Genomic DNA, 21,572 nt, shown 5'->3' on the forward strand with positions numbered 1-21,572 from the left:
TCATGTCACTCCAAACTCCATGGGGTGTTCCCCTCAAAGCATAGGGATTTGGGAGGTGAAGATTTTTGTTACAGTCCCCCTCTCCAGAACCAGCATCTGGAAGAAAGGCTCCAGGTGCCAAGGATAAACACATTTTTTTGATGACCCTCTTTTTCTTTTTTCTTGGCCAGTAAAAATTTAACATGAGTGTTCTTTGTAGAATTGTACAGGCTCTAATGTTCAGACAGAGACTAGAATGATTTTTCTTACTGCAAGAAAACAGATCTATAACACATCTTTTATTTAGGAGACTGGACTTAAACATTGCCATCTTCAGTACTTGTTGGTGCTGCCAAGACGGTGTGGTCTGAATGAGGGTGGGATGTCAAACAAATGAAGCTCTGGAGAAAACATGAGCTGGGTTGAGTCATGTAAGCAAATACCTCAGCTTTCTCACCTAACACAGCACCAAAGTGTGTTACTGTAATCACAGAGTGCTGATTTAGAAGGAAATTGAAAAGGATAAACACACACACATACACACACAGACACACACACACACAACCATCTGTGTGTCTAGGAAGGACATGCAGAGGTGAGATATGAAGGCAAGACAAAAGTCTGTCTTTCTTAATGCGCACAGCCTAGAGTGATTAGCACAGTGCTCACATAGCAGGAGTTCCATAATATTTGTTGACTGAATTGTTTTTTCAATGATATACAGAGCAAGGAGCCTAAATCTTAAGAAGTGAGCTTTTAGGGGCACATGGGTCGTTCAGTTGGTTAAGCCTCTGACTCTTGATTTTGGCTCAGGTCATGATCTCAGGGTCGTGAGATTGATCCCCACATCAGGCTCCATACTCAGTACAGATTCTGCTTGAGATTCTCTCTCCTTCTCCCTCAGCTCCTCCCCCTGCTCTTTCTCTCAAATAAATACGTAAAATCTTAAAAAAAAAAAAAAAGCAGGCCTTTATGTTCCATATTCAGCTACAAAACATAAGTCCAAGAGCAGGCTGTATGTTGGGGTGCAGGTGAAGAAGGTAAAAGAAGCAATGAGATTGGCAAGTGTTCAAACTCTGTGTTTCTGGGGTGCCTGGGTGGCTCAGTCTGTTAAGCATCTGACTTTGAGTTTTGGCTCAGGTCATGATCTCTGGGTCATGAGACTGAGTGGCTAGGCAGGCTTCATGCTCAATGGGGAGTGTGCTTGAGATTCTCTCTCCCTCTGCCCCTCCTCCTCCTCTCTCTCTCTTTCTAAAATAAATAAATCAATCTTAAAACAAAACAAAACGAAATCTGTGTTTCCATCGTTCTTTTCTTCATTCTCCCCAAATTTAATCAGACTACTCCAGGGGCACCTGGGTGGCTCAGTGGTTGAGTGTCTGCCTTCAGCTCAGGTCACAATTCTGGGGTTCTATGCCTATGTCTCTGCCTCTCTCTCTGTCTCTGATGAACAAATAAATAAAATCTTTTATTTATTTTATTTTATTTATTTTTTTAGAAGACTACTCTACAGTCCTCTTTTCTCATTCACAGTTGTGAAGACATTAGGGCCCTGGCCCTCACAGACCTCATGATCAGTTAGGGAAGGCAAACATTAAACAAGTAATTATAGATATGATAAAGGTTAGGGAAGGAAAAGCTTATGATGCAAAGGGGTGTAATTAAATTCAGGAGATCACAGGAGGTATTCCTGAGGAACTGTGAAGTTCCAGAACAGTATGAAGAAGTTCTAGAACAGTATGAAGTTCCAGAACAGTATGAAGAAGCCTGCATTTGAGAGAGAGTGTGGCTCATTCAAAGAATCTAAAGAAGCTGCTATGGGGTTTCCATGGCATAATTGTATGTTTTAGGGGCAAAAAGGGAGTCAGTGATGTTCTAGTTTGGAGGAACTAATGTTCATTGATTCATTTATTGATTCATTAAAATTTATTGAGTGATTGAATGATTGCTATGTTTCAGGCATTTTACTTGGCTCTGGGGATACAAGGCTGAATAAGGCATGGTTCCTGCCTTTCCAGTGCCAATAACCCTTGGAGAAAGAAAATAGACAAACATGAACACTATACAATATGACATGTATGCCAGTCGAGAGAGGTAAGAAGGTTTAAGTACAATAGAGTGGTTAATGTCATCTGCGGGAGGACTGTAATCACCGATTTCCCAAGTGAAGTGATGTTTCGTTCAGTGAGGAAACATTTTTCAGAGAGATAAGGAAGGATAAAGGCATCCAAGATAGAGGGAAGAGTATGTACCAATGCAGAGTGACCCATGACAATAGAGTACACGGAGGAAACTGCCATGAGGCAGGGCTGAAGCATGGAGCATGTGATGAAGTGCCAGGTATGCCTCATGGCAATGGGAGCAGAAGTCTAACAAGTGCCCACCTCTGGGACATGTTATTGAGTTTCCTCAAAATAGTTCATTTATTCTTTTTTTTTTAAAGATTTTATTTATTCATTAGACACACACACACACACACACACACAGAGAGAGAGAGAGAGAGAGAGAGAGAGGCAGAGACATAGGCAGAGGGAGGAGAGGCTCCCTGCAAGGAGCCCAATGCAGGACTCAATCCCTGACCCCGGGATCACGCCTGGAGCCTAAGGCAGATGCTCAACTGCTGAGCCACCCAGGTGTCCCAGTTCATTTATTCTGATAACCTGAGATAGACATTAATAGGAGCTTGCAGAACCAGAGCATACATAAATGACTTAGGAGGTATTTTGTCTAGTGTAATTGATTTTGACCTCAAGGACTTAACTTTGGGAGCACATAGGCCTAGAGTAGCTGGTAGCCATCTTGTAACAAGTAGGGCCTGAAAGCAGAGCCAGTGTATAGGGATGCAACAGAGAGATAGGAGAACATCAGATCCTGCTGACATTCTTCAAGCCCCTGGATTAAGCCACAACTGAAACATGCATATTTCTGAACTTTTATAAGAGATAAGCCAGTTTGCATTTTTTTGCTTAAGTCAGTTCAAGGTGTATATATTATAAAAATATATAAATTATATATACACATATAGATTATATATATATATGTATATATATATGTGTGTGTGTGTGTATATATATATATATATATATATATATATATATATTTTCAATTGCAACCTAACGGATACACCTGGCCTCTTTGTTTACAGTTCAGGAGACTAATCTTCAGTGTGCCAAACTGACTCACTATCAAGTGGTTAGTTAAAAACTGAAACTAAAACTCAGGTCTCTCTTTCTCTCTCTTTTTAAAGATTTTATTTATTTGTTCATGAGAGACATACAGAGAGGCAGAGACATAGGCAGAGAGAGAAGCAGGCTGCCTGAAGTGGGGGCCCTTAAAACTCAAGTCTTTTGACTCAGAGACCAGGTTTAGGAATATCCAGCATTTTAAAAGCACCTGTATATGAAGGCCTCAGTATACATCTATCTAGAAATCTGTTTTGCAGGAACTACATACATGAAAGTGTGACTGAATTTGGTTTAACAGTGACATTTCTAAGTGATAATATTGTAGAAAGAGCATTCAACCAATTATCTGGCATTATTGGATCAAGGCCCACTTTCCATAATTATTATTGTGACCTTGGGTGTATCTCTGTGGGCCTGGGTTGCTCATGGGATGTGATTATCTCTAATTCCTCTTCCATTTCTATGATTTGCAGAAAAAGTAAACTCAGTTTTCAGTTATCCATTGTGGATCTTACATATTCCTACATACCCTGAGGAAATCTTCCCTTTCAATTGTTTTTGGTATTATTAGTTTCAGTGCCACAAATATTTCTTGAACACTGATTTGTGCTACAAAAGCCAATAGTTATTTCTAGTCAGTATTTCTTCCTTACTTTTGTGTTCACAGATGCAATTTGATATTGTTTGTAGCCCCAAAGTATTAAACCATACTTTCTAATCCAGGGGACATGTGATTGGAAATATGAGCAGGGTTAGAGAGGGCTAGGCTGTCACTATGCATCAGTAGAAGTGAGGCCATGGTGTCTAGCAGTCAGAGGGAGGCACAGAGAAAAGCGTTGAGAAATACAGGCAGATTGGGAATCAAGTATATGTACAAAAACACATTCTGCCCAAATAGATTTGGTTTTGAATCATAAGTCTTTAGAAGACCAGCACCAGAGTTGTCACTGTGGATACCTAGGGGTCCTTTCGGAGTTGTTCCCTCCATGTTTGGAAACAACTTACTAACACTTTTCCTTGTATGATATTATAAGCACTTAATTGCTCAATGAACTATTTTGGATATATTTTTTAATATACAATTAATGTTATTCATCACGGTAATTCTCTAGCTTGGATGAAGACCAGCTTGGTCTGTTTCTTAGTCTGTCCACAAATAGTTCTATTGGCTAGAAAGTGACGTTGGAGCTCTATAACCTCACTTGAGTCTTGGGAAGGGGCAAAGATGCCGGCTCTGCAATTTGCTAAACACCAGATTTTGTCTCCTCCCTTACCATTTTGGCCTTGTGACCCTACACACATGACTAAGTTATTTAAGTCTTAGTTTTGTCGTCAGTAAAATGGGAATACTGATATCCCTCTCAAGGGATTGCCCAACACAGTGAGTATATACAGCACAGACTAAATAAATGTTATTAGACAACATAGGATTAGTGAGGTCTTATTTGAACTGGGTTCAAGTAATGTATTAGGTTCCCAGGTTGATAATTTCTTTTGATCAGAAGATAAGAGTCCCAGTTTGTTCTGGGTTAACTTACTACTTTGCTTTGTAACTTTAGGAATGTTATTTAGCCTTTCTAGACTTCTATATCTTTGTAGACAAATTAAGCATAATACTGTGATCTTATTTTATAGAAACTGAAAGGAGATAATGAATATGAAAGTCTTTGTGATAGAAAACATGAATGTGAAAGTTCATGTTAATATAGTACACTTAATCTTAAAAATTAATATGATTATTGATCATTTCTTTTTTTTTTAAAGATTTTATTTATTTATTCATGAGAGATAGACAGAGAGAGAGAGGCAGAGACACAGGCAGAGGGAGAAGCAAGCTCCATGCAGAGAGTCCGACGTGGGACTCGATTCCAGGTCTCCAGGATCACGCCTGAGCCAAAGGTGGCGCTGAACCACTGAGCCACCTGGGCTGCCCTATTTCTTTCTTTCTTTCTTTTTATTTTTTTTGCACAGTCCACATGATCTTATATCCATGTGGCCTCTGCCACTTATTCATTTCTGTGAGGCTCATACTGCCTTTGTACTTTATAAAGCATCCTAGAAAAACAATATTTGCCAGATGTTTCAGGCAGAAGAGTTAGAAGAGAAACTATAACATTGAAAATAGATAACTATTGTCAATTTTTTTTTCTACCAAGAAAATAATAGATTCCTTCTAAAGAACTATTATTTTGGGGGCAATATTTTCACTATTCAAAAAGATTTTCTGGAACATGTGTCAAACCTTTAGTTTTTTCTGCTAAATATTTCTTTTTTTTAATTTATTTTTTTATTGGTGTTCAATTTGCCAACATATAGAATAACACCCAGTGCTCATCCCATCAAGTGCCCTCTGCTAAATATTTCTAATAGCATTTGTGCATGTAGGCTGGGAAAGTATGCAAAAATCCCCTAAACATTTTCAGATCAAGCCACGTGAATTTAATATATACCACCTCAAAGAGGAACATTACCACCCTAGCACTATGTAGTGAGGAGAGAACTGAAAGATTTCTAAGAATATATGGGTGTAATTTTTCTGTTAACTGAGAGTGATTGACAGTTCTTGGAAATCTGCCTCTAAAATAATCTGCTTATAGCACCCTTAGTTTTACTGGTATAAAGGAAACTGCTTGTTGCTTACCCATTTAGCTACCAGAAACTCTTTAGCATCCTAACTGCCTAAATCCCTATGGATATATTACATAAAATCTGTTTATTTAATTTAGTTTTTCTTAAAAACCTATTTTTTGTTTGTTTGTTTCAGCTTGAGAGTTGATTGAAATAAGATGATGTGTGTAAAACTACAATATAGTCTAGATCTAACGTTACTATACACACCTAGGGGATTTTAATAAAATTTGAAGTTTTAGAATTTTGAGATCCTATTTCCAAAAGGAGAAGTTTTGTTTCATTTCACATGTAGATCCAAAGAGCAACTATATTGTACTGGGAAGAATAGTAGTCCCAAATAAGAAAGAGGACTTAAAAGAAGAATCCAAGCTGAATTTATTTTATCTGCAGAACGTGGCTTAAGTGGGGGTTTTGAAACAATCATTGAATACAGTTTTTGATGAAGGAGGTGGGGGGAGGGGGAGAAGCACTTGAGAAACCCATCTGGTCACTTTGGGGTATATGGTACACTCTAAGTAAACTTCAGACTTCAAATACTTATTTCTTCTTGCCTCCCTTTAAAGTCTTCATCCATCCCAAGACTCTCAATATGTTGCTCATTCAGATGCCACTGCTGGAAGCTGAAAGCTGAAAGTGAACTGGGGGCGGGGAATGAATTTGGGGGGGTTGTTTTGCTTTTCTTGGACTTGACTGGATTTCTTTGCTTCCCTACTCCCCACCGTATCCTCAGCTCTGAGTCCAGAGAGAGGATCTGCACATCTGTGGACCATAGTTCAGGGAGTCTTTGTCCTGAAGAAACTCTATGTGGTCTCCTAAACCATATGGATCAGTTCACCATGAAATTTTCATAGGCTCATGGCTGCACTTTAGACTTTTCTGGTCTACCACTGACATTCTAGACCATTGTTCCTTCATTTCAAGGGCATACTGTTGCTGGTAAAAGAGAAAATTTTAGGTGCTACATGGGTAAATATTTTGATTGTTATGTATTTTAAATGCATGTGAAAAACTTTAGTTCTCAATTTATAGCAGTGATGTAAAGTTTCTTTAATTTCTTCAATTCTTGTTTTTATGCATTTATTTAGATTAAAAGTATGAGTTGATTTAAAGGTAGATATTAAAAGAATTCTGGAGGATCTCAGGTATGGTACAAAACAAGAAGATTGTGTTGAGGTTAGGGAAGCTCCTTGTTCATTCCCAGGCCCACAAACTAGTTAGACTCGAGTCAGGATGCCCTTTGCACTTTTGAGCAGGGAAACTGTGTTTCTAAGAATGAGGCTCTGCTTAAACCTCTGCAATCCTTGGAGGGGCCTGGGGAGTGAGCAGTTTTTGTCTTTCCTTCTTAAATCAGCCACGCTTGATAGAAAAGTCTGCTACTGGCAGCCTCAGCTTGGAGAGGCTTGAGTTCTTTTTTGAACATGAACATAGAAAACCAATATGCTCTTTCAGAATAACAGAGCAGGGATGTCTAATAGAAATATAAAGTGAACCACATTTATCATTTTTAATAGACATATTACAAACATAAAATGAAATGGGAAACTATTATTTTTTAAAGATTTTATTTATTTACCCAGAGAGACACACAGAGAGAGAGGCAGAGACACAGGCAGAGGGAGAAGCAGGCTCCATGCAGGGAGCCTGATGTGGGACTCGATCCCAGGACTCCAGGATCACGCCCTGGGCCAAAGGCAGGCACTAAACCGCTCAGTTGGGATCCCTGGGTGGCACAGCGGTTTGGTGCCTGCCTTTGGCCCAGGGCGCGATCCTGGAGACCTGGGATTGAGTCCCACGTCGGCTCCCTGCATGGAGCCTGCTTCTCCCTCTGCCTGTGTCTCTGTCTCTCTCTCTCTCTCTCTCTCTGTGTGACTATCATAAATGAATAAAAATTAAAAAAAAAAAACCTCTCAGCCACCCAGGTGTCCCTGGGAAACCAATTTTAATGATATATTTTAACTCATGTCTAAAATATTTTCATGTGTAATTAATATACAAAACACTGAAATAGTTTTCATTTTTTTTCATGTAAATATTTGATATCTGGGCATATTTTCCACTCATAGCATGTGTTAATTAAGATGTTTAATTATCACTGGAAATAGTGTTTCAATTTTATAATATATGCAGTTAAAAAGTAGATTCATGAATCCTAAATGTTTCAAACATGCTTAAAGTTTCCCATAACCAAACTGAATGTCAGTTTATCTAATTATATTGATTATTTCAATTAAGGTAGATAGAAGTAACATTTTATTTCTTTAGTTCCACTAGCCGTGTTTCAGATATACAATATCACATGAGGCTAAGCAGCAAATGTGTTGGATCATAGGATAGAAGGAAAACAACAAAAATAATTCGGGTGGGTTGCTTAGCTCCTATTCTTCTGTAATGAATACCAGACTTTCTACCTTGGTAGGGAAACTAGGTGATGAAAGCTCAGAAAACCTCATTCTAAACCAAGATCCATCACTGATCAGGTTTTCCTCTCCTATAGAATGGTACCTACTCCTCTATCTTACTGGTTTTTGCAGAAGATACTTTGAAGATTTGTTTTCGCCCATAGCAATGGATTTATGGGGATTGAATCGTCCTTCAAATATTTTAACCAATGGTTCTCAAATGCTTGTCCACAGACCACGCATGTGCTTTCCATGTGACATTCATTTATATTTTTAAGCTTTTTCTTACCATATCTTTTTTCTTTTTTCAGATTTTCTTAATTTATTCATGAGAGACACAGAAAGAGACACAGAGACATAGGCAGAGGGAGGGGCAGGCTCCATGCAGGGAGCCTGATGCAGGACTCGATCCCAGGACTCCTGGATCACGCCCTGGGCCGAATGCAGACGCTCAACCGCTGAGCCATCCACCTGCCCCCCATCAACTAATTTTGTAACTGGTTTTAACAGTTCTAATTCCTTAAAAAAAAATCGAACGTCCTCCCCCACCCCAGATCATGACTTTGATTTCACTGTCCTGGACCCTCTCCCTGAACATGTTCTTGTTTGTCTCAATCTTTAAACGGAGTGTACTTAAGATAAGACTTGATCCGCGTGAGGTATTGCAGGGCAGTCATCCTGATCTAGATACCATGCTTCTATTAATGCAGCTCTAGCTTTTGTATTTGCTTGCTTTTCAATTTTTTTTTTTTTTTTGGTAGCCACAGTCACTTGACTCATAACAAGCTTATCAGTAACTGAAACCCCTATTTTCTGTCTTCCTGTACTTAATTTTGTTGTAAGTTTTGAAATGCCTCACTTTTTTTTTTTTAATAAAAAAAGGAAAGTTGATCTAGCCTCTATAGAGGCTGTTTGAGGCAATTAGATCTCTTTTTACTCCATCCAACATTTGAAACTATATTGTATGCAATTTGAACTGGGAGTAAAAGGGGGTTAAGGAGTCTCAGGTAAGTATCTCTCAAACTTAACTGAACAAATGTCTGTGTTGTAGATCTTGTTAAGATGCAAATTCTGGTTCATTAGATCTGGGGTAGTATCTAAGATTTTCCATTTTTAGCACACTCCCATGGATTACATTTTGAGTAACAAATTCTTAGGGTATCTGAAGGTTGCGTTTTTTTTTTTTTTTTTTTTTTTGGGTTTTGGTTCTGTGTTTTTTTGTTTGTTTGTTTGTTTTGTTTTGTAAACAACCAGTTCTTCCACATTTTATTCATTATCAGATGAATATACATTTTCTCACTGTAAAACAGCTTTCTGGAATCCTTTTAGAATTTTTAAATTCTCAGATCCTTAAGGGAAGAGGAGCCATGTATACTCTTCTTTTGGGTTTCCTCATAGTCTGGTAAAATGAAGACTGTTGATAAATGGTGTTGATTTTTATTGAGTTTGTTTGGCTTCCCCGTGAGAGCTAGGGAAGGCCATAATCATGTAGGCCTTCCCAAGGAGGCAGAAGCAACTAACATTAAAGCACTTGTCAATCTCTGAAAAATATAAATTTTTAAATATTTTATTTATTTATTTGAGAGAGAATGAATGAGTGAGAAAGAGAGCACAAGTGAGGAGGGGCAGAGGGAGCGGGAGCCTGACATGGAGTCACCCAAGCGCCCCCCAAAAATATTTTTCCAATTGATTTTGTATCATATTTTAACTTTGTGTTCCTTGGTTCTGATTCATTTTGTTAAAAAGAAATCAATGCAAAACATGAATACTGGATATTCCTTAATTTCATTGAAGATTGGAAGAGAGAGGAAGGCTAAGAGAGGATGTGGTAGTTAGTGTTCTAGGTAAGGAAATGGTTTGTGGAAAAGTGAACTTAGTCTTGTTGGAAGACTCAGGGCTCCTCCATGCTGCTAACATTCCCAGATGCATACCCAAAGTGAGATAAAATTGAGGTTTGCTTTTTCAGAATAGAAATTTGCTTCAGGTTTTTAGTTTTTTTTTTTTTTTTTTAACTCTTCTCTTGATTTCTTTATCATTCTTAGATCTATATTCCCCTTGATGTCTCTGTCCCTCCTCCACTGTTAGCACTTTTTTCTTCTGAACCTCCTTGGGTTCATCAGGCTTCACACTGCAGTTGGCACACTTTTTTTTGAAAACCTTGTTTGTCAAAGTGTCTTTCTAATAATCCAGATAGCCCCCAGTTGATACTTTTAATGTGGTTTTGGTACAGTCATATAGAGCAGCATTGTTTTACAGAAATGAATTTGACAGAATCTGTCTGTTCACCAAAGTAGGGCTGACAGAAGGTGGAAAAAACCAGGTGTGTCTCACACTTACAGGTCTGAAAGGGACCCTGTTGGAGTGTCTTGGGCTCGCCACTAAATCTCAGAGGAGATGCTAGTGAATGGCCACAGAAGGCATGAGATGTTAAGGAGTCCTGGTTTGGCTGGCTTTGTTCAATCAAATGCAGCCAGCCCTGTTTGTGTGTGAAGGGACTGGGCTTTCCCCAAGCTTTTGGTAATGATGCAAGAACAGACTTTCCCCTCTCTGGATCTCTGGAGTAAAATGGCTGCCAAGATATTTTAGAACAGAACTTGAAAAGTATGTACCAGCCACTGGAACACTGGAACAAGAGTTCCTTTGATATTTTTATGTTCACTCTGATTGAGCTGGCATCTGTCTCCTCTTAGGTAAGGACTCTGAAGTGTCAGTGGTTGATGCAAGCTTATGACGTGGCTACTTCTGTTCAGAATACACTGTCGTGGTGATGGTGGGGGGGGGCCCTATGGGGATTGGGAATCCTTTAGGAACAGCAGTTTACAGATGAGTTCTAGTGGAGCCCATCAGGGAGCAAAAAGAAACCAAACACAACGGGGGATGTTTAACAATTGAAACCAGTCCTTGCTTGTGTGGTCCTGTGTTTCACCACATTATTGTGAAAATGGACTGCTGGGAGGAAGACTGAATTTCTGATAGTTTATGAAGCCAAAATCCTGTTGATGGCTCTTTATAAGGTACAGGAGAAAATGGAAACTATCAAAACTTCAGGGAAGTTACTTAATAGCTCTGATTACCACAGGCCACCAGGCTGTTGTTGGATCACAGGATCACAGCTAGATGATGTCGAAAATAGGAGGGTGGCCTGAGCCAGACTCAGAAACAATTCCAAAATGCGCTAGGACTTTCCAGCTGGAAAGTCTTTTTATATTTATTTTTAAATAAAGTGGTTTTTTTTTTTCATTGAGAATTAACCTATGTTCATTAAAAATGTAAAATGCTGGGACACTTGGGTGGCTCAGTGTTGAGCATCTGCCTTTGGCTCAGGGCATGATCCCGGAGTCCTGGGATTGAGTCCCGCATCAGGCTCCCCACAGGGAGCCTGCTTCTCCCTTTGCCTCTCTCTGTGTGTCTCTCATGAATAAATAAATAAAATCTTAAAAAAAAAAAAATGCCAACAAGTGGAAAAATAAGCAGTATAACCTCTGCTCCCAGTGCTTAGGATCAACCCCTCTTCTGACTGTGGTGCATTCTTTTCGTTGTTTTGTTTCCTACACTTTGTACAAAAACATAATTATATCCATATGGTAGATACAATTTTAACTCCTTTTTATTTTATTTTTATTATTTTTTAAAATTTTATTTATTCATAAGAGACAGAGAGAGACACAGGCAGAGAGAGGAGAAACAGGCTCCATGCAGGGAGCCTGATGCAGGACTCGGTCCTGGGATCCCGGGATCCCGGGATCACTTCCTGAGCCAAAGGCAGATGTTCAACCACTGAGCTGCTCAGGTGTCCCAATTTTAACTCCTTTTTAAACTTCAGCTTATATCACAAGTCTGTTTCAAAGTTGTCATGCACATTTTGTCAAGTAAGTCTTAATGGCTGTTTTGTAGGTTTATGCCAAAAATTACTTATTCATCCCTGTGCTGTTGGGCTTTCTTTCTTTCTTTCTTTTTTTTTTTTGGATTATAGTAAATGAGGCCATGTTTAAATATTTTAGATTAATTCTCCAGAATTGATTCTCAGGGAGATTATTTACTTTTTTTTTTTTTTTAAAGATTTTATTTATTTATTCATGAGAGACACAGAGAGAGAGGCACAGGCACAGGCAGAGGGAGAAGCAGGCTCCATGCAGGGAGCCCGACGTGGGACTCGATCCTGGGTCTCCAGGATCATGCCCGGGCTGAAGGCAGCGCTAAATCGCTGAGCCACCAGGGCTACCCAGATTATTTACTTTTATGTGGTGGTCAGAGTCTAGTGGATTTATGAGTGAACTCTTGCATGATTTCAAAGGACAGTGTTGTCTAAGCCAGTGTCTGAAACCGTTTTGCCAACTTAGAGGTGCAACTTGAGACATCCGAGTCATTCTCTGCGCCAGTCTTAAGCTGCATCCAGCAGGCTCAACCCCATCAGGCTTGAACCAAACTCCTATGTAGAATTTAAGAAATAAAACAGCTGAACATAGGGGAAAGGTGGGGAGGCGGGGGAGGGGGGGAGAGAGAGAATGAGAGGGAAACAAACCATAGGAAACTCTTAACTAGGGCAGCTCTGGTGGCCCAGCGGTTTAGCGCCGCCTTCGGCCTGGGGTGTGATCCTGCAGACCCGGGATGGAGTCCCGGGTCAGGCTCCCTGCATGGAGCCTGCTTCTCCCTCTGCCTGTGTCTCTGCCTCTCTCTCTCATTGTCTGTCATAAATAAATAAATAAAATCTAAAAAAAAAAAAAAAAAAAAGGAAACTCTTAACTGTAAGAGAACAAACTAAGGGTTGATGGAGATGTGGGTGATGGGCTAGATGGGGGATGGGGATTAAGGAAGGTCCTTGTGATGAACATTGAGTGTTATATGTAGGTGATGAGTCACTAAATTCTACACCAACAATCAATTTTACCGTATATGTTAACCAACTAGAATTTAAATAATAATAACGTGAAATAAAAAAGGCAGGGGGAAATCCTAGGGATTAAAGAAACAGTCATTAATTGCTCTTCTGAGCATAGTATGCAAACTGATTCACAAGTGCCCCTGAGATATGCCTGTGCTCAGTGAGCTAAAGTGTCTCATTCAAGTATTTTTATGACTGGGCTCCTGTCGGAGGTGGGGTGGGGTTGGGGTTGGGGTGTTTAACTAGCTGTGTAATCTGAGTCAAGTCTCTTAACTCTTCATCTGAGACTCAGTTTTTCTGTCTGGCACTTGTACAGTTGTAGTGACAGAGAAAATGTTTGTAAAAGAATTAACATAGCACCCAGTCCATAATGGATACGCAATGAAAGTCAGCTATCATTATCATTACCATCGTGTGTGTTCTACTAATCTCTGTTCCCAAGGGCTTCACTCTGCCTCCCCCTTGCCCTTCAGATACCCCCAGCCACAGACTGGGGGACTGCTTCAACCACAATGTACCTTTATGAAATCAAGATGTTTCACCCTTGATAAAGAAAAATGGCACTGTCGCTGATCTGACCACCAGACTCACCTACCCCCAGAAAATGACATCTGTCCAGACTGGTCCCCTTTACCTGAGCTTACCTGAGCTTCTACCTTCTTTACTTCTTCCTGAGTTTAAACATTAGGTATAGCCTAAGGCAAGAATCATTCAGAACTTTATGTTTGGAGAGGAGTATATAATTATGTATGCCATATATCTGTGGTAAATTGGGTGCTATACAAAACATATAGAGGATTGTGCTTATTAACTTCATTTAGAGTTAGGACACTTCACTCTGGTTAGTTGGTAGTTGGATAAGTCATACCGGATCAGGGGAAGACCCAAATCAAGCAGACTAGATATTCCCGTTTGGCTGAACCACATAATCTGGGCCTCAGGTGTGAGCCATGGGAAGAAATCTGGAAAGACGTGCAATAACATAGGATGCTTCGTGACTGGTTATAATTAGAGGTCCAGGCTGGAGAAAGGCAATTGGAATCAAGAGGTTCTAACTGAGGGATTTGGTCACTGAAAAAAAGGCTGGAAGCAGGAGGAGGACATGAAACAGGAATTACATGATTAGATTTCTGTCTGGATAACAAAGACAATAATGATAATTATACAGCCTACTGACTGCAGTTCCTGTACTAAGGGCTTTACGTATGTTATACCATCCAAATCTCATTTAATAGGTATTCGTATCATCCTCATTTTCCTGATGAGAAAATTGAGTCTAAGAGATGAATTACTTGCTCAAGACTATAGGCCTGTTAATTAGTAATGCAAGCATTTGAATTTAGATTTGTTCTTCTCTAAAGCTTAGGCTCAGATAAATCTGGCAGCACCAAGAGGGTAGATTAACTGTGGAGGGGGCCAAGGGTACTGGATGCAGAGTGACCACTAATGCAGTGGTTTCAGTATTCAAGAAAGACATGAGGGTCTGAAGTAAGAGAGTTGCAGTAGGGATGGGAGGAAAGTACAGACATGAGATCTGGTGAGTAGGTGCCCTATAACAGTGGCTCCTAAATCTTGATGTACATTAGATCCTTTGTGAAGTCTTGTTCATTCATTCATTCATTCATTCAACTAAACTCTACTCCTGACGTGGGGCTTGAACTCACAACCCAGAGATCAAGAGTTGTGTACTCTACTGGCTGAGCCAGCCAGGTACCCCTGTTTGTTTGTTTGTTTGTTTGTTTATTTATTTTTTAGATTTTATTTATTTATCCATGAGAGACACAGAAAGAGAAAGAGAGAGGCAGAGAGACACAGGCAGAGGGAGAAGCAGGCTCCATGCAGGGAGCCCGATGCGGGACTCAATCCCGGGACTCCAGGATCACACACACCCTGGGGCCGAAGGCAGATGCTCAACCACTGAGCCACCCAGGTGTCCCTGTTTATTTATATTTGAATGCAGATTCCCACGGCATACCTCAGGCCTTCTAAATCAGAATCTCTGGGGGAGGATTGGTATTTGTATAAAACAACCTAGTTCTGAAGCTCTGCCAGGATCAAGAACCACAGCTCTGTTGACCTTGATCTAGATGTTTGGGGTGGAACATGAGAGAGGGAGGATTTTAGGATGACAGCTAGGTTTCTGAATTTTGTGGCCAAGTGAATTATGGGTATCCTCTGCTAAATTAGGAAATAACAGTAGTTTTGATGTTTCTGTAGGGAGCTGAGTATCAGAGTCTAAAGCTTGGAGTAGAGGTCAAAGCTGCAGATTAAGATGTGGAGATCATTTGATATTTGGAGGGTGGTTGCTTTATACTTCTCAAGGAATTTTTAAAATACCCAAACCTTAAATTTTCTCTCAATAGTCAAATAATCACTCTATATATTAAATGCATTTCCTTTCTGACCCTTGAGTCTATTGCTTTTTAAATTTGTTACCATTTCTTTATAGTTCCTTAAGAGTCATGCACTATTACATCTACCTATTTGTACCATCTCATTGGAGTCCAATGAACAACTTGTTAAAATAAAATCTATTATCTTTATGTCTTAGATGAAAAAATGTAGGGAGGTTTTGTAACTTGCCCAAGGTAATGCAGAATCAAATGGTTGAGTCAGGACTTGAACCCAAGAGTCTTTCTGATTCCAGGCTCAGAGCTTTCGGTCAGGCAGACAGTCTTCATATCATCTTTGTAAAAGAATTAATACAATCTACCACTGGTAACTTTTGCATGCTAATTCCAAAGTATGTTTAAATACTGAAAAGTACATTTAGAAAAATGAGTTCAATGCTTTTTGAGAAATGGGATACCTAATAAATTATATTTAGTAGAATGAATTTATGTACACTCTCCAGAGATCAGTAGGATTAGACTGATCAAAGTACCTTTTGGCCTTTGACCAATAGCATGTGGAGTAGTCTACATTTTTTTGTACTCAGAGAAAGGTGGGGGCAAGGGGTGTGGCATTGGTTTTCTGTCTTTGGAAATTCTGTTGCATGGTTTGGCCTGGGGTTTTCCCAACTTACCTTACTTTTCAGAGTATGGCTTAGCTTTGGGTTGAAATTAAATGGACTCTTGGTAAGCCCATGTTGAAAATATGTCCTAGCACTAACATTGTTTTTCCTTAGTTTTGAATAAATACAGACATCTGCCAAGTCTTCTTGGTAGCACCGATAAGTATGAAAAGGACTAATGAAAAATATTCAGGCTATTATAAAGATTGGCAGGTTAAAATTGATACACTAAAAGAAATCGCGTTGTTTTCTACAGATGAGTCACACAGCTGAAACTGCATGGTATTATTTGGACCAACAACTGTAATAATGTATTTAATCTCTGTAAGCGACAGATATCTAGATAACTCTGACACTCAGATGACAACTCAGGCAACCATAGCCCCACTTTTTGTTATGTGAACAAAGAAATCCTAAAATCATTTTTCCAGAGGGCTCAAATACTATCATAGCTGTAGTAATTCCTGATACAATGTGGTTACTAAAATGTATGATAACAATAACTTCTACCACTGTTTAAAAATGCAAATATCTGGGCTGTGATCAAGAAGAAAAAGCGACAGTTAATTTATGAATTAGGTAGCTAGACTTTGCACCCAGATCCATAGACACGTAAAGTAAGGGAAATCTTACCTAGCAGTGAAAAGGCAACCTTACCATAAAGTCAGTTTCCCCCAACCCCACCCGTAAAGTACATTCCTTGCTCCCCAGGTGTGCCTGTTTATCCCCAAGTCGTAGCCACACCTACTCCCTGTTCTGGCTCCACACCAAAGAACATATAAAAAGCCCTTCCCTTTAGATCTCAGAGTATCTTGGAGTCACTATTGATTTTTGATGTCCTTCCTTCCCCCACTTGTCTAGACAGATTTTCCAGTCTCTTTTCTATTCCATGCTTGGGATACAGTAGATGTTAAATATCTATTTGTTGCCTAGATTTGTTTTTGAGTTTTGGTTTTTCTATTTCTCCACATCCCTTAACCTATTCTTTTGATCCCATTTTATAACCTCTTGATTTCATCCTTTGGTATTTGGCTGCACAAGCCCTCAGGAGGCAGGATAGTTCAATGGAAAGAATATGGGATTTGGGTTCAGAAAGACCTAAGTTCAAATCTTTGTTTCACTATTTACTAGCTTTGTAAACTCTAGCAAATCACTCCTTTTCTCTGGTCGTCAATTTTACATCTTTAAAATTGGACAGAAATATCTGTATTGTGGAGTCATTGAATCAGACTAAATATAAAGAACTTGACATCCCTTAGGTGCTCAATCAATATCTCAATATTTGTCAGATGGCTTTTCCTATCTCTTCATGGCTCATCTAGATCCTAATTCGACAATTTATTTGATTCCATTCATTCTTGAGTGGGAAATAAAGCCAAGAATTAAGTTTAGGAAGCATTTACAACACAAATAACCTGAAAGAGGTGAGTTGGAGGTTTATCCTATTTCATTTACTATCACTAAAGTTACCTGTCAGGGCAGATGAAAACATTTACAAGTTCTATGCACAGATAAGATAAGGATGCCCATTGACATATTCCACATCTAAGTGAAATTTAAAAAAAAATGAAAGTGTCTAATGATGTCCAATAACATTCTTATTTTTTTCCCTTGATAAATATTGTACAACTTTAAAAAATAGATCAAATTCTTAAGAATAACAATAATAATCACTTTTGTTTACTGCTGTTTGCCCTTGCATATCTTTTTCCTATTCACAAGATCTGAGGGGAAGGGCAGGACTAGGGAGAAGGATTACCAGCCAATTAATGTTTTTTAAATCCCTGAGATTAATATCTTTGAGAATTTACTCTGTCTGGACTCTGAAAAAAACTGCAATCTTCTACTTTCTGAACTACCATCTTCTGCATGTATGTTGACGAACCAGATTTCTATTACCTCTTTGTGGTGCTGAAATAAGATTTTTCCAATGTAAATTTTTAGCCTTTTTGCACCCCTCAGACTTGTTAAAATCTTGTGTTAATGCAAGCTCATGGCAAACAATAGGAATTGCCTGCCCAATAGCTAACCCCCTCATACTTGTTACCAACTGAACCCCAGTATTGTTCTGTTATTAGGCCTGGCATCTTCATTATCCTTCCAGTGGGAAAATGGGGATTAGGTTAAGGCAGTCCTGGTCATTTATTTTTCTTGGCAATGTTTTATTTAGATATGGGAACTGGGTGGAAAATTGCTTGTGAAATGTGAAGGCAAATAGGGGATACTTTTCATAAGTTTCCTTTGAGCTTAAAAGGGCTGAAAGACAGTGGTTATACTTTTCTGAATCTGGTCATTGTTGGACAAGGGGGTTGGTGTCATGGAAACTGTGTTGAGATCATAGGGGAGGAAATCTGAAGAAAAAATGACATGCTAAGTAGGGCAGAGGAAAGTATGCAAGAGCCTGAGTCTTTGATGATGCCACAGAGTCATGGACTGAATCTGCTCTGGAAATCTCAGGAGACAGTCCTTATTGTTTAAAGTAACTTTTAGGGATGCCTGGGTGGCTCATCAGTTAAAAGTACCTACCTTTGGCTCAGGGCATGATCCTGGTGTCTCGGGATTGAGTCCCACATCGGGCTCTCTGCATGGAGCCTGCTTCTTCCTCTGCCTATGTGTCTGCCTCTCTATCTCTCTGTGTCTCTCGTGAATAAATAAATAAAATCTAAAAAAAAAAAGTAACTTTTAGTTGTGTTTTCTATTACAAGCATCTGAGAACATCCTAACTAACTAATATTAAACACATTCCTCAGATTTTCCAGAAATGCTTCATAGAGATTTCAATTGCTGGCTATAAGATTTGTCCTAACTAGATTGAATTTTCCAAAAGACAGTTAATCTCTAAAATTAAAAGCAAGACCTGATTAGCAGTTATTTAGTCTTGTGTTTTCCAAATTTTTAGTGTTTGATTTTAAATTATCTTCCCTTTTTAAAATTAAATACATTCATTTAAAAATGAATTTTCTCACTAGCTATAAATTGAAAACCAACCATTATTTCCTTTAAATAGAAGGTAATTATAAAAAGAAGTACTGTAACAAAGACATGTTATTAAATTCTTGCCAGATCTAGTTGCCTGTGAAGACTGAGCTTGAGGGTTGCTCTCTCTGTTGAAAAGGGAGACCAGGGAGTGTTATAGAAGTGGTAAAATAATCCTAATACCAACTGGGACTATTTCTTTGCCATAATAAGAAGAACTAAAAGAGAAGGTCAAGGAAGACATCTGTTAACTATTTGAATGTATCTAAGTGTCATGCTTGTGCCAACTAAATTCATATGGTGATCCACCAGTGCTCTGATTGCCCCTGGAACTACACCCCCCCCCCCCCCCCCCAGAGAACCCTCCAAAGAGCCTGGCATCCTGAGCAATACCTACTGGAGTGCTGCTCAAGGTAACCCTAAAGAGAGGAGAAAGGCCTAAGAATCAGGCTTTCATTGATGTGATTATGAAGGGCCATAGAAGCCAATGTTGCAATGTTTTATTATACTTGATGCTAAAGCAAGGACAAGTAATCATTTATTATTCTCTCTGTGTCAGTGTTTTTTTAACTTTTGCATGTGCCCTATTCAGAATTCTGGAAAACTATGGTTCTTCTACTCAGGAAAATCCACAATTACACACACACACAGACACACACACACACAATTTTCACACAGGATCAGAGGGCCCAGGGATCCTGGGCTAAGAACCAGCATTCTTCATATTTTGTGTGTTTCCTCCTATAGCTTACATGGGATTCAGTTCAGTGCAAACTGTGGTTGAGTGCAGAACATGGTTTTTTGAATATATCTGTAAATGAGTAAGAATCTTAATTTAAATGCACTAAACTGGAGAACTACGTTCCCCTCAACATCTACTTTGAATAGACATAGATGACGCTGATATTGCCTTCCAGGAGGCAAGAGATGAGGTCAGGCTCTATGAAAAGAAAATCAACCAACCCTATAAATTCATCCTTGTAAACTTTGAAACACCACCGAATGTACCCAGTAAAATTGTCCCTGAGCAAGCAGACTCCCAGGACTGGATGGAGTTCACAAGCGTTCCTTAGCTAGAATAAACAAAAATGATTAGGAACTCTGGATTGCCTTTGTCTGAACTTGAGTATCTGGCTGGATCAGCAGTAGAGGCATACCACACACCTGCTTGTCAAACCAAAGAGAAACCCGATAGGCACCTGTTTTTTACATTGTCAACAGAGCAAAGATATCATGTGATTCTAATTTATGATGGCTCATTAGTTTTTAAAAACACCCTCTTTTTTACAAATAATTCTTCTCTTAAAAGGGATAGGATAACTAGCAAGTTAAAATAGACCATTTTAATCTCTAATTTTAAAAGATAATATTTTAAAAATTCAATGTTTCTGGGTTAAGACATTAAATATGCAGTAAGACCCAAAATAGTTTTTGGAACAAATGTTAATGGGCTATGAAATTTTAAAAATCATAAACTAAAGCTTCTTAAAATTTTTTTCTTTAAATTTGGAATGAAATTAAGCCAGTGATTAATTTCAAACATTTGTTAATTGCTAATTAAAACATTTTGCCCCCCAAATATTACAAGAAAGGTTTGGATTAAAAGTCCTTGATCACAGTAATGTTGAAGAGGAGATCTGGAATATATCACCAATTTACCTGATATAATGCATTGCATAGCAAATGTTTGAAAAAATACTATAAAAACCTTATAAAAAGTGAGCTGTTCATTACCTCTGAATGAAGTCATTTGGTTTACATTAAAAACCACCTCTCAGTTTTCTTTAGTTTACTCTAGGTTTGGCCAGAAAGAACTAAACATTATCAGATATCTCCAATTTTTTTTAAATATCAGTAAAGATGAATTTATCTGCTTCACTGGTTTATGAACTTAAATTTATCTCTGCAATGACTTTAGATTTAACTTCTTAGTAATACTATGGAAACCATAATAATGGCAAAAAGTGAAATATGAAAATTTCATTTTTTATATTTAAGAGTTCTTTTTCTCTAAAGCAAACAAAGATTGGCTAAATTTGGTTGATGGCAAACAAGTAGTGATTTGGGCGCAGAATCAGTTTGATGACAATTTATCATGTTGACTTCTTTTGCTGCCTGTGGAAATGTAAACTCTTCCCCTCAACTTCTTAATCTAGAAAGTGGCACTATCCATGCATAAATTGTCTTTACTAATACTGAAACTGTTCATTGGGTGAACTTTATGAAGTGCATTGAAACGTTCTTGATGAGTGTATGAGGAATAAGGTTTGAATAAAACAAAGCTGAATAAAACAAAGTTTGAAGAAGACAATAAGACCCTCTCAGAGTTACAGAAAACACAAATTCATTATCCTTCTTGTAACGGTAGGTAAATATTGGATGAAACCATCTACAGGCTAGCAGGGACTGAAATTTAAGGTTAGGTTGTATGAGATAATGAAAATAGGCTGGAAGTTCTTTTTTTTTTTTAAGGTTTATTTATTTATTTCAGAGAGAGAGAGAGAGAG

At 38.6% G+C, this 21,572-nt stretch overlaps 1 long non-coding RNA gene across 22 annotated transcripts in view; it reads left to right on the forward strand.

Moving 5' to 3' along the window:
• LOC102153066 overlaps positions 1 to 21,572 on the forward strand; it is a 125,531-nt gene that overhangs the window by 31,947 nt on the left and 72,012 nt on the right. For 18 of the 22 annotated variants that reach the window (XR_005366819.1, XR_005366830.1, XR_005366820.1 and 15 more), the window contains one exon: positions 1,939 to 2,073. The exons of the other annotated variants lie outside the window; for them this stretch is intronic. This is a non-coding gene — a long non-coding RNA (uncharacterized LOC102153066). The remainder of the gene's footprint in view (positions 1 to 1,938; positions 2,074 to 21,572) is intronic. 22 annotated transcript variants of the gene reach the window in all.

This window comes from Canis lupus, chromosome 11 (assembly GCF_011100685.1).
Source record: "Canis lupus familiaris isolate Mischka breed German Shepherd chromosome 11, alternate assembly UU_Cfam_GSD_1.0, whole genome shotgun sequence".
Lineage (NCBI taxonomy): Eukaryota > Metazoa > Chordata > Mammalia > Carnivora > Canidae > Canis > Canis lupus.